Genomic DNA, 6,000 nt, shown 5'->3' on the forward strand with positions numbered 1-6,000 from the left:
AGTAATTAACTTTTTTATATTATCTCTAAAGTTAATCTTTTGGCAAAAGAAATGTACTTTTATCCAAAAAATTATTTAAGAAAATTCTTGGGTATATATTCCGGGAAAACAACACTGTTATAAAAAAAAGAATTAATGTCAACATGCTCATCTGTCACATTGTCAATCTTTATCTGATCATTTGGTTGCAAAAAAAACAGCTTATCCATTCACTTTACACATAAAAACTAGAAAGTATTTTCATAGAATCATTTTCCAAAGCATTTTCTTTTTACAAAATAAAATCATAAAACTTTAAAATATTATTTTTTAAACTATGATCTAAATTTAAAAAGAATTAATTAAAATTGTCGCATAAAATTTTCAATTTTATGCGACAATTGTAATTAATTTGTATTAATTTAATGCGACAATTTGTATTTTTAAAACCGACTTAAGATTCACTTAATGTTTTTTAATGAAAAATTTTCTAGAATATGTGTGATTTATCATACATATTTTACAGAATTCTCAGCTTTGAATTTATAAAATTCATTTTTCCAATTAAAATTCATTCTCGTTGTTCTTAATAAGTAAAATCGAACTTAAAATATCAGAAAAAGTAGTAAGGGAGCTGTTATAAGTAGATTGACGGAAGCAAAGAAAATTATTATAGATCAAATTTCTTATTTAAATTTTCACACATTCTAAAATTGTTATATAAACGACAATGAAATACGAGTGCATTGTGATTTGTTTATCTTGGCTTAATGCATAAACAATTTATCTTAGTTTTACACTAATTTATATATTTTTATTTTATTCCATATTTACCTGATCTTATTTGATTATTCTATCATTTAAATATGAATAAATTATTCTTTCATTTCATTAATGATTTTTTTTTATTTTTCTTTATCTCAAAATACTATAATTTTGTGTTTTGAAATATGGAATAATGAAAGATATAAATCAACATAATACCTTTCTAATTTTTAAATATTATTTGTAAATTTGAGTTATGTTGATAAATCATTAATCATTAATCATCATAAAATTTTAAAATATTTTCTTATTTAATTAGTTACGGATAATTATTATTTGTTTTTTTAATTATTAATTAAATTGTATTGAAATTTTCATTTTAGCAATATAAAATTATATCTTTGATAAATTAATATTATTATAATTCAAAACTGTTACGAACATAAAAATATGGTATAATATTATTAAAATTTTAAATTTGCAGGTAATTTTAAAATTTCATTGACTTCATAGAAAATTAGGGAATTAATTAACTTGCCAAAAAGTTCCTTGTTCTAAAGGTAACGAACGAGGTAAGAGTTATTCTAATTAAAACAAGGTCAAACCATATTTAAATCTGTTAAAATTGTTTTACTATTTTTGTAGTTTCATACTCATTAATTAAATATATATAGACAGAAAATATTAAAATTATGAATTATAAGCTAATTATACAGTAGATAAAGTAATTTTTTTTTAAATTCATATCTAATTAACTTCTATTATTAATACTATCGAATATTTATAGAATTTCTTATTAAGTTACTATCAAATAACGTCAAATTTAGACTACATTATTAATATCAGAATATTCTATTGTATAATTTTAGTAACTTAAAACAGGAGTCAAGAATAGATTTAATGAATCAGTATGCTTAAGAATCTGTAATGAATCAGTAAGCTTACATAAAAATATATTCTATATAAAGAATAAGTCGGATAAAAAGCTTATATCATACAAGAAGATAATGAAGTATTAAATTATCATTTTTAAAGTTTCAATTAGTCTTCAGTTATTTGAGATTGTCATCTATTTCGAATAAAGTTTAAATAGAGTCTGAATGTTAAGGAAGAAAAGCGGAAAATATATATTTTAAACGCATTTTCTATGAAATTTCGTGAATATTTTACAAAAAGACATGCTTAAAGACACATTTACTTACATATAGAACAGGAGCCTCCAGACGCCAGACTCGCTCTGAATAACCAAAGAGAATATTCCGTTTTTAGAGAAGTGAGTCTGACGCGACTTCTGACTTCATGACACACAAGTGATTGTCACTTACAAGTCAGTGAAAACTTCAAAATGGTTTCTAAAAGCTTTAAAATAGTTCATTAATTTCAGATTTTATCTGAAATTAACGCATAGTTTCAATATTTAATCTTAAAATTTATGAATCTTCTTCTGAAAATATGTTCTTGATGGAGGCCGAAATTATATAGATTTTAAAAATATTCGTAGTTTAAAACTTTCGTATAATATATAAAGAATTAAAATTAGAAAAAAAATATTGTATTTTGCGTTCATCAACAAAATGTGCTTAGGATGAAATAATTGATTGTAAAGTATTTTAATGAGTAGTTATTTTATAAAATTTAAAAATATTTTATCTCAAGGTGAAAATTGTATCCTGCAATAAAAACTGATTTTATCTTTAGCATTAGCAATTCGGTTGAAGATGGGGAGGATAACAAACTATTAATAGTTTTCATCTAGTATAAACAACCAAATATTTCTGCAGGAAATGAGGAAGAGCCAAAAGAGCTATATGAACAGATATATTAATTATAGTCCATATTATATTAAATTGCAATATTTTATTGCAGTTAAGAATATTTATGAAATTTTGTGAAATTTAATGTTTTTATATAACATTAATTTGCATTTGAAAAATAATACAATAGTTTATTGTTATTTAATCTAAAAAATTCTACCTTCAATTGCGCTAAAAAATTAGGCCATATTTATAAAAACAGGATTTAATATGAGTTAATTTAAATCTCTATTTTAATACGTTTTTATTATGATAAATATTTTTTAATTAAAAATTTTCCTTTTATCAATAACTCAAACTATTTATCGTTGAATAAAGTTTGCACTCAAAATTTTCTTTACAAAGAAATCATGAAACAATAATAATAAATTTGTTTTAAAATATGTTATATAATAAAATAATCATGTAATTTTTTAATGTTACAAACCAATTAAGTTTTAAGAAATATTCTATAATTATATAATTATTAAAATGAAAGAAAAACACTGATAATATAATAATCAGAAATAATTTCAATAATTTATTAATTAACTCTTTCTCTAAAAATTCAGTAAAATATAATGATGATTTAAATTTTCTCCGTTATAATTATTTTTTTATTTTTAAACATTAATTTATTTTAATTATAATTTTGAATAAATGCAATAAATCGTGATTAATAATTTATCAGTAAATAAAATAATTTAAATGCTCATTTGTGATATAAAATTGTATAAATATTATCTCCATTACTGTTTTTATATCTCAAATAAAAAAAAACGAATTTTACATAAAAATTTTTCATATTTTTGTTTAATAATCATACATATAAAAATATAAAAAATATATTTTATAGAAATGCATAATTTATATTTTTCTCGTACAAATAAGTATTAAATTATGAAGGGACACATAGATCTTCACACTTTTACGTGTCAGACAAATATCCTTAATGATCAGTTATATCAAGTATCAAATTTATTCTCCTGTCAAAAGTTGCAGACAGCGTTGTCTCCTCTAAAATATGATACAGAGGAACCTATCTAAAATTCTAATTTAGTCTTCTCTAAACAATCTCATTTGGGATCTTTATGATTGATTATGATTTATGATTTTGACCTTTATGATTTTTCTAAGGGCTTTCAGTTAACATTTCGAAATATTTAACATTATTATTTATCTTTCTTCAATTTCAATACGTATGGTACTATAAATTAACTTATAATTAATTACACCTTGATAATCCCTAGTTATCCCATATAATCCCATTAAAACTTTATTGGAACATAGTACTCATATCTCATTTGAAATATATATATATATATAAATTTAATTTTTTAAAGTTGAAATATATAATTAATACTCAAGTTTAACAATGTTAAAACATAGCCTATAATTAACTGGCAAATGGTCAATATAANTTTATTTATTTATTTATTTATAATTTTTAAAATGATAACTATAAAATTAATGTAATTATTTTTAAATCTATCATTTTGCATATTGATCATTGTTTTAAGTATAAACCTATTATTTATTTTTATTTTTGATATTTAATTAGAAAGTATTTTATGTAATCACGTCTACATGTTTCTAAAAATAACACATTTCACTTTTAATCAATGGCGTGTGAAAAATTTTTTCCATTAAAAAACATTATTAAAACTTTTAAATTTTGGAAACTAATTTTTATATTCTTGTATTTTACTTTATCCAAAGCTTATATAGTGATATTTAATACTTAATCTGATGTATATTAGATATTTTCACATTGTTTTGAAGAAAATTGTTCTTCACGTGAATGGCTATCTAAGCCAAGAATCTTTTTAACTTAGAAAAGAGGTCGATAGACTTATGTTTCTGGGCTTTTGTCCAATGTCAAACAAGCTCTTTTTAATTGCAAATCTTTATTTTTATATATTATTAATGTCTCATAAAATTTTAAGTAAGATCACATTTAAAAAAGCATTAATTAAAGAATTAAAACAGTGTAGTGACTGTTGAGTAGTGACTAAATGTTTGAGTAAGTGAGGATAATATGTGCATATGTCATTGATTATGTGTATTAAATAATTATGTCTAGAAATATTAACAGTTTTTATATTAAAAAGTTATTTTAAAAATTTTAAATTTTTAAAGAAAATTATTAAAACTAATTAAATATTTTTAGAAGCAGAAGTAAAGAATTTTAAATAATTTTAAATAATTGAGTAAATAATTGAAAATTAATTAAATTTAACTTTTTAAAATGTTAGATTTGGAATTCTAAAACTGAACTCTTTATATAATCTGTTTTGGCATTCCTCATATTGTAAACAAGGTTTCCTAATAGAATATATGCTTCACGTGTGCTAATGTATACTGCGAATGCCAAATCTCTAATATAAGCTTACAATTATATAAAAAACAAAATTGCGTATGTTTATTTGAAAAAAGTTGGTGTATTTTTAACAATATTACATATATATATATTAATATCTATAACAATAATTTTTAATTTGTTTAATTTAGCAGGTATTATAACTATATTATTTTTCTATACTCACTTTTTAAAAATTGTTTTCTATCCTATATTATAATTTCCATACACATTAGCAACTTGTTAACCAAAGCAAGTGTTTATGGTTACCTCAATTGAGAGCACACGCCTCTAGCAAAACATTGGCCTAGTGATATTTTAAGGTACTGAAACAAATAAGGCAAAGAAATTGTGGGATCTTTGCCAAAATATTTTACACTTTACTGGCGAACTAAATATAGAGGAAAAGAACCTGTGCCTTCCCAATGCTCCTTCAGAAACTGCAACGAAGAATACCTAAAACTTTTTAATCAAAAGATGTCATCTCCTGTTACGAAAATTCATTCATTCTTCACAGAATCACACTTCATTAACATAACAGGCAATTATTACATAAACGGTTTTCTTTATAAAATGCTTTATTGTATTTAAAATTTTCAAATTGCATCTATAACCATGATTTTAATTAAAAGAAAAAAAAGAAGAACATATTTTAAAAAACACATTTGTCTTTTAGTCTACAAGAATAGAATATGAGAAATGTTAAGGAATTTAAACATGCTGTTCATGCTGGCTGCTTTTCAGCGAAGAAAATATATTTAAATGTGAAAGGATTGATTGTAATTTTTAAGACTGGCCCAATAGTATTTCTAAGATTCAAATTTAGAAAATAAATTCCAATGTTCAGTCGACGGTAGTATGCGTGGCTTCGAGACAAAAATAGCAAATGATTCAGAAAAGGACACATTATACTCCTCCGACAAGACGGACTTATGTGGCAAAGATGCTGGAAACTTCGGTAGACGAAGTAAAACTGAACAACTAGGGATATTAGCCAAGGAGATGTCACTCGAATGCTAATACTTGGGAAAAAATTTTGGCTTTAAACCAAAATTACTTTCTAAAATTTTGTATATACAGAAATGAGTAATTACTATAAACTAT

At 22.5% G+C, this 6,000-nt stretch overlaps 1 protein-coding gene across 3 annotated transcripts in view; it reads right to left on the bottom strand.

The window, feature by feature from the left end:
* Window positions 1-5,233, bottom strand: part of LOC111625461 — a 70,149-nt gene extending 64,916 nt beyond the window's left edge. For 2 of the 3 annotated variants that reach the window (XM_023368610.1, XM_023368613.1), the window contains exon 1: window positions 5,084-5,233. The gene's annotated coding sequence lies outside the window, so the exon portion shown is untranslated. Of the gene's footprint in view, window positions 1-1,946; window positions 2,040-5,083 lie in introns of those variants that run through there. The other variant, XM_023368611.1, reaches the window with a different exon arrangement.
* Window positions 5,234-6,000: the final 767 nt, after the last annotated feature.

Source organism: Centruroides sculpturatus, unplaced genomic scaffold (assembly GCF_000671375.1).
Source record: "Centruroides sculpturatus isolate CEXI.00-Female unplaced genomic scaffold, Cexi_2.0 scaffold95, whole genome shotgun sequence".
NCBI lineage: Eukaryota > Metazoa > Arthropoda > Arachnida > Scorpiones > Buthidae > Centruroides > Centruroides sculpturatus.